The sequence below is a fragment of the Humulus lupulus genome, chromosome 7 (genome assembly GCF_963169125.1).
Source record: "Humulus lupulus chromosome 7, drHumLupu1.1, whole genome shotgun sequence".
Lineage (NCBI taxonomy): Eukaryota > Viridiplantae > Streptophyta > Magnoliopsida > Rosales > Cannabaceae > Humulus > Humulus lupulus.
In genome coordinates this window covers 56,704,599-56,715,112 of record NC_084799.1, presented here as the reverse complement: position 1 = coordinate 56,715,112, position 10,514 = coordinate 56,704,599, and the positions used below count along the sequence as shown (strand labels likewise).

The 10,514-nt window shown below is 33.6% G+C and overlaps 1 pseudogene; it reads left to right on the top strand.

Annotated features, from left to right (window-relative positions):
• Positions 1–2,900: 2,900 nt before the first annotated feature.
• LOC133792739 (ribonuclease MRP protein subunit POP4-like) lies at positions 2,901–8,093 on the top strand (annotated as a pseudogene).
• Positions 8,094–10,514: the final 2,421 nt, after the last annotated feature.

Below are 10,514 nucleotides of genomic sequence, written 5' to 3'. Positions count from 1 at the left end.
ATAAGTGTGACAATTGATGTGATTATGTGAGATTTGGTTGAATGCACTAAGGTGCATGGTAGATAGTGATGCACCCTAGTGATCTAGTGTGTGCAAGTACATGGCAATAAGGTGCACATGTGTGGAATTTTCTACACATTTTAAATTGCCATATATTATATTTAATTGATTGATTTAATTTAAATGAAAGAAAAAAATAAATAAAATACAAAAAGGGGCAAGTAGGTGGCGTGTAGAAAATTTGGGGATTAATTGATATTTTTTTCCATTGTTTTTAAGGAGAATAAAACTAGATTGGATAAGGATAATCAATTTGGGGAAATCACCATTATTCCAATCAATTATCATAGAAGAAAATTAAAAGAAAATAGAGAAGAAAGGAAACTTACCATTTCCTTTTGGTGATGGCTTTATGGAAATGGGAATTAAAAAGGGGATTATGAAGAAAATAGGTCATTTGGCCGTGACATATAGAGAGGTTAGAGAGAGAGGGAGTGGCGTGAAGGGCTACCATTTCTAGAGAGAAGAAGAAGAAAGGAAGAAGAAAAGAAAGAGAAGGAGAAGAAGAAGAGGGTTTCGAACCCTAGGTAAGAATCTATCTACTAGTGTTTCACATATGTTCATTTGGATCTTCTCCTCATCTCTAATCTAAGGTTGATTTTGTGGTTTCTTTCTTTGGATGTATGGTGTTTTGAAATCCTCTATAGGTGACAAGGTTTTCTTGCTAGAGTGTTCTTGATTCAACAATCAAGAGAGGTAATGGTTTTTCTTAGCCTATATATTAGTTTTGATGGGTTTATCTTTGAGGTTGTTTATGGTGGTGTTAATGGTTTGATTATTGTAGGTTGGTGATGAGGTGATTATGATTTGTATTTTTAAGAAATATGTTTAGTTAAAAGGGCTCATGGGAATGATTGAGGAAAATGGAGTTGATGAGATTTATATGAGGATTATATTTTATGTTGCTATGATTATTTTAGATTATTGATTTATGTAAAATATGCAAAAATTATGATAGATGCATACTAGGTTTTATGTGAAGGTAGATGAGAATTTTTGTAATGTTTTATGGTGGATCTTAAATGTTTAGGTCTAGGGGTAAAAAATTCAATCATGTTTGTTTTCTTGTATGTTTTGAAATAATGATGATTGTAAAAAAAATATGATAATATGTATATGATTTTATGTACCAATGAATCATGATATGCATAAAAGGAAAAATGATAGAAACATGTTAGGATTATTATAAAGGCATGTATGAAATATAGTGTTTATGAATTAATGTATGTTATTGTTATTGTTATTGTTTTGTTGGATTTCATGTGTAGATTCAATGGAATAGAAAAATGAGTTTTTATAAGATTGCATGTGAATATGTGTTAGTAATACTCTTAGATTTATTTAATAATAAGAGCATGATGAGATTTTGGACATGTATGATTTTATGTGAAATTTTGAGATAAAAGATGAATTTCATGAGAAATTAAACTTGCTGATTTTTTGTACATAATTGGATAAAAGTTTGATAAAAAAAATGATTTGCATGCATAAATAATGTCCTTGATGTTATGTTGATTTTATGAAATTAAAAAGGGTATTTTAAGTCACAATAAAATGATATTTTGCTCAAATAAATACCTACGGTATTTTTATTGTATTTTTAGAAAAATATGAGGTTTTAAATTGAATATGGTGATTTTTAAAGATAAAAATGGTTGCTGGAATTTTTGTAAAAAAATGTGAAGTGTTTCAATAAAATGAATTTAATGATTATTTGAAATAAAATTAATACCCTAAATTATGGTAATATTAAAAATGGTATTTAAATATGGTATGAATGCATATTTTGATAAGTTATGATTTTTCTTTATTTTGATTGAGAAAAATATTTAAATTTAATCTATTTGTGATTTTTTTTTAAAGAAACTAAATAGTGGCTGAAAGTTTGGTTTAAAAAGTTTAAAAATAATTATTTAATTGTCACATATGGATTTATGTTACATAAAACTAAGTCTTAAATAATTTAAATAAAATATATTTTCCCACACTTAAAAATATATTTTTCTCACATCATTTATGTAACACAATTAACCAATATTAAATTTGATTTTTCTAAAGACACATATTAATCATAGGTATTTTAATTAAATTCCAAGCTTTTGTTAATTCTTGTAATTTGAGAATAATAAATGAAATTGTCACATATTTTATTTTTTTTAAGCTAAATAAAATAATGTTTTGAGAAATTTAATCAACCTAGAAATTTTAAGAAAAATAAAGCATGTTATAAGTCTATTAATTTTTAAAAACGATAAAAGTAAGACATGTAGAATTATTGTTTTTAAAGCGTCACAATTACGTAATGTTCTCACGTATGCATGTTACATGCAAATTCACTTTTACGTCCAAAATTATGTCTATTATTCAACCATGTGGTTTTTATAGAAAGATCATGCATGTAAAATAGGTAAAATGAGCATTATTCTTTTATGGCTTTATGTGTAGTTAAGAATAATTGCATGATATGTGTAACTCTCACTACTACAAAATACCCTTTACGGGACACTTTTTTAGGACACGCACATAAATGCAAGTCCTTAAAAATATTTATGAAGTTTTTAGGACACTCATTGAGAGTCCTAAAAAAACACAATTTAGGATTCGCAATGAGTGTCCTAAAAAAATATGGGTTATAAAAATAAGTGTTTTACTTAATATTTTTAAGGACTTGCTTTGGGAGTCCTTAATACTCTTTTAGGACTTGCAATGAGAGTCCTAAAAGAATCTGCGAGTCCTAAAACATCTGGCCTAAAAAAAGTGTCTTACTTATTAATAAATTTCTGGGCTAAAAAAGGTGTCTTACTTATTAATAAATTTAAGGGCTTGCTTTGGAATTGCTTTGGAAGTCCTTAATACTTTTTTTTAGGACTCGCCTGTGAGTCCCAAAGCAAGCGGTTAAATATTTTACGTAAAACACTTAAAACAACCATATACATTTCGAAATATAGGGTTACATACTATACAAATGGGGGGATTTTATTACTCAAAACCAGAAACCCACGGCTGCTAAATCTGCTGAACGGACCAAGGCTGCTGAACGGCTGAAGGAGATGAACGGCAGTAGGTGGTGAACGGTGCTCGACGGAAGTGACGGTGGTGAACGGCGCTGGGTTCTCGGTTCCACCATTCTCGGCAGCGCTCAACGGGCTGTGTTCTCTCAGCTCCAGCACTCACGGCGGCACTCGACGGGCTGTGTTCTCTCGGCTCCGGCAAGTTCTCGGCTAGGACTCAAGGTAAAATAGCTATAGACTTTGATTGAAAATTTAAAATTAATTATAGTAAATGACTTTATTTTATTTTTGTTAATAAGAAGTAGAGAATAAAAATGAGAAAAAATATTTTCTAAAATTTCACAATGAATTTTGTAATTTGAAAATTTCATTATTTTTCATTTGAATTTTTTTTAGTGATACAATTTTGTTTCCCTTATTAAAATCCAAGTTCGAAACAAATTGGCAGCTAAAGATTTTCTCAGCCTTGTACACTTGAGACCTCCTCGCTCGTGAAGGCTTCCACTGCTGTCGAGACCTCCACCGGCGCCAGCACCGCCTTCCCCCGTCGACTCCTTGCAGATCTCACTTTGAGCATTGTTTTCCACTCAATTTTGATTTGTAAGTCAATCAATGTTTTGATGCTTCTCCTTTGGATGTCTTTCGAATTCACAAATTTATACAACACTAAGCTTTAGCTTTACTCAAAAAATGCTTATTAAGTGTTTGATGGAATGCTTCAGCGAAACATACGAGTAAATTGAATGATTTTTATGTTTTTTTTTAATCTCTTATGTTATGGGTTGTAGATTATTAATAGCTGGTATTTATAAGTCATGTGTTCTTCCCTTCGTTGATAGAGTCGGGTATTTTCATGAATTTTATCATTCATTTTTGTGTATGGATTGTGAATCCTTACTTATTTTTTATGGTGTGGCTGTTTATCTTAATCTTAGACTTAGTTTGTGACACAACTCCCTTGTGGCTATGGCCTTATATTTTGTGTTGAAAATAAGAAAGATTAAGATCAATTTTAGAGAGCTTTATCTTATAGGAAGATTGGAGTGGAACTTTTGATATGGCAAAAACAGTTTGATTTGGAATATCTCAATGGGATATGAACCTTAAATATTGTGTATGAAATATCATAAAGATGGTGTTGGAATAAATAAATATATATATAATTTTGGTGGGGTCAAAGATATTTGTATTGATGGAAAAAAAATAGTTAAATCTCTGTTAGCTAATTCGAACGAAAAAGGAACCAACTTATTAGTATAGTTGAGTTATTTTGTAATGTTATATATATATGTACATATATATATATATTTACCATTGTGATCATACTAGTGCCTTTTTTAAATGATTTTGTTGTCACTTGTGATCTTGACTATTCTAGACTTTCCATGTGACAGGCTATAGTTTACATAATTATTGGTGTAATTTCAATTTTATAGCTTTTCACATATTTTCTAGATGATGATATATAAAGATTAATTCTATATTAGTGAATATTTTAAAGCTTTTCAAAAACACGTTCTATTTAGTTATGTTTCATATATTTATATAATTTTGGATGAGTTTATATGCGTTAATTAATTAGAACAGATAGTAACAATCGAAGCACTATAATTTTTAAAAAAAACGAAAGTCATGTATGGAAGGTGTTTGCCAAAATGCTTGAGAGAACCATGGTTACACAAGCAACTAAGATTGATGTAATTTTTCTCTACAATGTCGTTTTTGATGGGTTCTCTCAATTTTTCTAACTAGTGCTTGTAAATTGTTCAACTTTGTTTAGTGAGTTGGAAGGGTAAACTATTATTGTAGCTTCCTTATGTCTAGTGACACAGCTCCACGAGATCAAATGAAACGCAGTTTGGTGGCCTTAGAGCGAAGGTTCGCAGCTGCAAAAGATGACCTTGTTGTTCAGCAGCAAAAGGACATAAAATATGGAAAAGAGTCTAAATGTATTGGTTCTTCATCTATGGCTCCTACCACAGTTATACCCCCTTCTAAGAAAGGTTGTTCTTTATGAATCCAAACTTTTATTATTGGTTTCTATTGTTTCCCTTAAAAAAAAAGTTCATGATGGTGCAGCTCAATATTCATACCAAACTAATTGTACCCAAACCTTACTTTGTTTGCAGGAAATTTCACCTTTTCGGGTCATTCTGCTTTAGAAGGTATTGCTCTAGTTTTGCTAAACTAAATTTGAAGGAAAAAAAAAAGATTGTTTATTTATACACCTTTGTGTATTTTTTGTACTCTTATAAATATATTTTAGAGAGAGAGAGAAAGATAACTTTGTTGGTGTAAATTGTGCAGAGGTCGATAAAAATGATCAAGCATCCTTAAAACTCTCTCAAACTGTACATGAGAATCTATTGACGACCAATGTGGAGGAGGTATGGTATTGGTTTTGAACTAAAACGGTTGAACTTTCTTTGACTGAAAAAGTTCGCAGTTAATAGCTTCTGTGTGACATTATGCCTGGTGCAATGTAGATTTCTAGTAGAAAAGAAAGCAAAGTTGATAATATTTTGCATGAACTTCTTCAAAATGGTGATTCAGCTCATAAGTACATGCAAGGATCCAGAAACAAAAGAATTGACAATTGGATTCTGCTGGATAATTATGTCCAAGGACGAAGTATATCTACAGGTTCTCGTTTAAGAGCTTTGTGATTGCACTCAAAGCGGTCAAAAAAGCACATGTCCATGAAACAACATAAAAAACATGGATCGCTTGATTTGCCTCGAGAGTTTCACAAGTGAGTTTACATCTCACTCTTAAGTTTATTTTGTTCGTTTTGTTAATATGTGTCTGGATTGTAGATTTGAAAACTTTAAACCTGTGCATGAGCTTTGGAAAAGTTTCATGACCCAACTTCTCAAAAGTAGTGGGTGAGTGAGACATTTTCTTTGGCTGGTAGTGCAGCTATATTAGATTTCAAATCTTCTTTCAACACATTTTCGTGTTTTGCTTCTAATTTACTAGCTGTTGCTTAATGGTATTTTTATTCAATATTACAGGAAAAATCAGTTGGCTCAGTGTCTTCTAGATGCGGATTTACATGGTGCTATTATTTTAGGTCATGATCTTTCCTTGTATGGATATATTAGCTATTTGTTGTTTATTCCCACACTGCCTTGACTTTTGGACTAAAATAGTCTAAACCCAAATCTACTTTTCATATTAGTTAGTATTTGTTATTTCAATATTTTCCATATCTCTTTCCTTGTTTCTTACTGAAGTCTTCTTTTCTCAGTTGCTGAGTGTAAAATATCTGCTTTCACTGGAGTGAGCGGTATCATGATTCGAGAAACTGCAGAAACATTTGGGATTGTTACGCAAGATAATAAATTCCGAGGTAATTTACAATTTAATTAGTAACTAACTCAGGTATGATTTATGTTTTAGGCACCAAGTTTCTTGCATTAAGTAATGCCTGGTGTTTTTGATAGGAAACATTTATGCATTTCTAACTAAGTATCTGATACTAATTTTATGGGAAAACCATCCAATGCTAGAATAGAACTGATTCCTTTTGTTTCTATTCTTGAAATGTTTGTAGAAGCTATGCTGTCACTACTAATGTCTAATACTTTAGAGGATTATTTGCAGTTGTACTGAAAAAGGTCTCAGTTTTTATGCTCCAAGTAGATTGTTGGAAGGTTACATTGCATGGGGACAAACTCACTTCAAGAACTTCTACCTTGACCAACCAATTTTGACTATTGGAAGAAGATAGTATTAGGAATTTTGCTTTAGGGACTGGATTTTCATTGAGCTGATCTATGATTTGATTGTCTGTCTTTGTTCTACTCTCCGAAGTAAAATAGTTTTTTTTATTCCTGTTATAATCAAGTTCCTTCTTAACATGAGCTTTATTCCTGTTATAAAGCTGGAGGCATTACTAGTCTATAAGGATTATGATTACGATATCCTATACCATTTAAAAATAATAATAATTTGTAAGACATTTCATGTCATTACAAATTGTATTTGATCTATTAATTAAGTTTGCGAGTCCTAAAAAATTACCCGCGAGTCCTAAAAAATTACTTAAAGGCACTCAACCCGATTTTTTAGGACTCGCAAGTTACTTAACACTCAACCAGATTTTTTAGGACTCGCATTGCGAGTCCTAAAAACATTCTTTTAGGACTCGCAAAGCGAGTCCTAAAAACTTAATTAAAGGCACTCAACAAGATTTTTTAGGACTCGCATTGCGAATCCTAAAAACTTAATTAAAGGCACTCAACCAGATTTTTTAGGACTCGTGGCTCTCAAATAGCGCGAGTCTTAAAAAAATTTTTAGGACTCGCAATGCTAGTCCTAAAAAACCCTTTTTGTAGTAGTGTCTTATTATGTGTGCTTGGCCATGAACACATAAGTTGTATGAAAGGGCAAAATAGTAATATTATGAACCTAAGAAATGTTGTTTCGGTTATGGTATAGGTTCGTTGAGAGGTTGTGAAATTTCTTAGCTCGGACCTGAGGTAAGGAACTTAGATAGATTCTATGATTTTATGCTATGAATGGTAAGACTGTTGTATGAATGAATTGTTATGAATTATGAATACCATAATGTGATGATATGTGGCTTGTATGAATATGATATGTTTATGAATGGATGTTAGCGTGATGAACGCGACGCATCAAATGGGTTGCTAAGGATATAAAGACCTAACTCCTAGGGCGGACGCGCCGAGGTTATTCAAGGACCAGAGACACTTGTTTACCTCAAAGGGTGACATGGACAAGTTAGCGGGCCATGTTCACAAGGACTTTTGTATGAATGTGATATGATGTTATGTTACGATAATGTTATGATATGCTATGATGTTATGTTACGATAATGTTAAGATATGCTATGATGTTATCTTACGATAATGTTATGATATGTTATGATAATGTTATAATATGATGATGCCATGATGTTTAAGATGAACGATAGTGTTTGTATTTGTTGTATCCTTACTTGCTTATTGTTTGTACTTCCTTATTGGGCTTTTAGCTCACCTCCCTTACTTTCCCTTCCAGGTAGCAAATAGGTTTCTCTGTGGCACGCGTGGTGAGGTGAGGAGTTCTATCGTCGTGGGGTGTATGGAGTGGGGCATCCTATGGACGGAAAAACGATCACTTTAGGACGCCATTTTAATTATGTTATGTTTTAAGAGACTTTTCTAAATTATCAGTGAGACTTAATTATTGGATTTGTTTTCTTTTGAACTTTGCATAAAAACTCATGTTTTTCTTTTTAAAACTAATGGGCCCAACTTGCATGGTTTTAAGCAAGTCCCCACTGAAACTTTTATAATAAGTGGTTTTCTTTTATGAAACAATGTTATGTGAATGTTTTATTAAGTATTAGTTTAGGGCGTTCTTTACAATGTGGTCTCCCACTCTTCTTAGAGGGGAACCTAATGAAGTGGTTCTTCTTAATGGCCCTAGGAATAATTTCCTGATCTTGTTGAGGGTAGACTTTAAAGTCCATAGGTTCGATAGTTGGTTAGGGAAATACCAGATTATGTATAGTCTAAGTGAAGTTTAGGATGGGGTAGTTGTCCAATATGGGACCAACTACTATAGGGATTTAACGAGACTGTCCCCTAATTATAGAGAGGGAACCTTCTTAGAGTCATCAGAAGACAGGGGGATTTCCTGGTCCCCGAGCTTAAGCTCGACAGAATCTTCCAGTTAGGTTTTTTTCCACTTGGAGTCTCATTACTCATGGCAACCTAATCAATTGCTGATATTTTATCTTTCATTTTTTTTTTGGTGATATGGACTCGGACCTGGACAACCTCCTCAACAAGATTGTTGCTTTGAGAGCAAACAAACGCCATCAGGCATCTCAGAAGGGAGGCTGCCTCTTCAAATTCACCAAGAATGTCGAGGTGGTCCCTCCAGCATTGAGGCCTTCCGACCCGGGCCAAGTTACCAAGCTCCCAGCACCCCCAGAAACTATGAATCTCCCTCCTATAGCTCAACCAAATTGAGCCCAACCTCCCACATGGGATCGCTTTCTCTCGATCTCAACCTATGTGCCCGAATTTATGGTTGACGGTGCTGCCGGTACCCTGGGGTTAACCTTGGTTCTGACGCTTTGACTCGTGTGGGTCAATGCTTTAGCAACCTCGGGGCTCCCCAATGGGAATTTCTGGCTTCTTCCAGGATACTAACACTCTTTTCGACAAGAGTGGGGAACTATTTTCTTCCCTTAGTTACTTTCTGACAAGCTCCCTGCTTCTGTGCCAACATTGAATTTTTTCTTTGAACATCGGTTTTTCATTGAAGGCATTCTTATCCTTTGTTCAACATAACTTTGTCTTGAACCGTGAGGTCACAGCGAGCAAGGAACTTGCTCAAGGGGCCAGAGATGCACAACTTAGGGTCAAGGATGACCTTAAAAAGGCTCGGCTAGAGCTTGAAGCGAGAGATGCGGAGATCAAGAGGATCCCAGAGCTGGACGCTAAGCTAGAGGCGATTTGGAAGGAGGTTGAGGCCAGACACTCAGAGATCAAAAGAATCCAGGAGCTCAACGCCAAACTGGAAGATGACAAGAAGATGACTTTCGAGTTCATCGAGAGCGAGAAGGCTCGTCTTCTTGAGGAGTTCAAGACCAAGAAAGATCGCGCCGTAGACATGGCGATGTATTAGATTTGGGCTAACAATCCTGACCTCGATACTAGATTTCTATCCAACAAGGAGACCGATTTTATTACTAGTTGGCAGGCTTGATTGGAGGAGGAAGAGGCCAGGCTTGATGTTGAAGAGGCAGCAGAAGCCACCGAGCAAGCCAGGACCGTGGTCGATGGAGTTGTTGATTCCTGAAGACCATTTTTTACAAGGGTTGTATCCCTTAGTTATATTTTTATCTATTTTTTGTAATTAACTTCCTTTCATGCCTTTTGAGCCAAGACAATTGAAATTCAAGATTTGAGTATTTTACTTTTTAATGGTAGTTTAAATTTTATGCTTATGTTTCTTGCTTGAAATATTTATGCATGTTTTCTAACCTTATCTCTTTTTATTATTGCATACTTCACATTTCTAGCCTCGAAATATTTCGAATATGCCCACAAAGTGAAATCATTTTATCTTACAAATACTTATTGTGCTTGAGGTCGAACATCCAAGTATTCATACATAGTTCATTCGATTGTGCACTATTTCGACTTCATTATTCTCAAAATTGAATAATACTTTTATCTCATATCTTCATTATAAAATACTTATTGGCATGAAACCTCGTTAGCCTAGTTATTTTTCTCTTATTTATAGTAACTTTTCCTCATTCTCAAGTATGATCTCGAGGTTATGAAGTCGAAACTTATTTTGCAAAAAAAATCTAGCTCTATCTCGACTTATAAACTTTTGATGGTTTATCTAGAATTCCAACTTGTGATCGTATCGATTAGAGTTTGCTAGTTTTTTCCAGATTTCGTATAATTC